The sequence below is a fragment of the Raphanus sativus genome, chromosome 4 (assembly GCF_000801105.2).
Source record: "Raphanus sativus cultivar WK10039 chromosome 4, ASM80110v3, whole genome shotgun sequence".
Taxonomy (NCBI): domain Eukaryota; kingdom Viridiplantae; phylum Streptophyta; class Magnoliopsida; order Brassicales; family Brassicaceae; genus Raphanus; species Raphanus sativus.
In genome coordinates this window covers 43,289,283-43,290,334 of record NC_079514.1, presented here as the reverse complement: position 1 = coordinate 43,290,334, position 1,052 = coordinate 43,289,283, and positions in this window count along the sequence as shown.

The window sequence follows — 1,052 nt, the reverse complement described above, 5'->3', positions numbered from 1 at the left end:
CACTTCCCCGCACACCGCACAACGCACCGCTCCACGTGTCTAAACCACAACACCGAGAAGACGCGTGTCGGTTGCTGAAGCTTCGCCATCTCGAACAGCTGGATATCGCCGTCGGGACCGTCGTCCGTTACTTCACCGAATCGCGAATCACCTGCTCCATCCCCAAATAGAAGTCGACGCTGCACCAAACAAAACACAAATCTCCGGATTCACCGGGACACACACCCACGACCACCGAATGCCACCGCCAACAACTGTATTGACCGTATAGGGTTCGGCGTCTCTCATACTCCGGCCCGACCTTCAGAGAGCTTCACTCGATTGCTCCTCCGAATTCAGCCACCAATCACCGCAAGGAACACCAAACAGCTCGAACACTTCCACGAGAATCAAAAGCCGGCGACCACAACCGACGAAGAAACGGCTCGGCCCAGAGTCAATAGCTGGCGAGACGCAGATAAGCCACCATCTCCCGGAAAACGACAGCCGGACCACCACCGAAGAATAAGGTGCATAGCCGGAAGTAGAGTAAAACGACAACCACCGTAAGCGGTGCTATGTCGTCACAAAACCTAAGCTACAGCCGAAACCGAACTCAGAAAATTAAACACAAGCTTTGGCCGGACCGGCGGTGGCTAGAAAGCCTAAACCGCCGGCCGGAAACGAGAGAACACAACAGAAGCTCTAGAGCAAAACAGAGGATTCTAGAGAGAGAAGGACTCTATAAAGCTTTTTAATTATGTTCCAGTGTTATGTTTTTCTTATTTTCTTGTAATGGTTTATTAGAAAAAGTGCGAGAAAACGCAGAGGCGTATAATTTCACTAAAACATTTGAGGTTAGCTAACATAAAAATTATTGTGGCCGAATATTTTATCCGTTAAATTCGATTTGATTAGTTATTCATTTCAATCCGATTTGAAAAATTCAAGATATCTATAAGTATTCAAAACAAAACAAATAATAAAAATTAATATTCGTTAAAACGAAACAAATCACAGATACTAAAAACTTTAGAAACGAATATCTGATTCGTTCTGATTTTTATACAAAT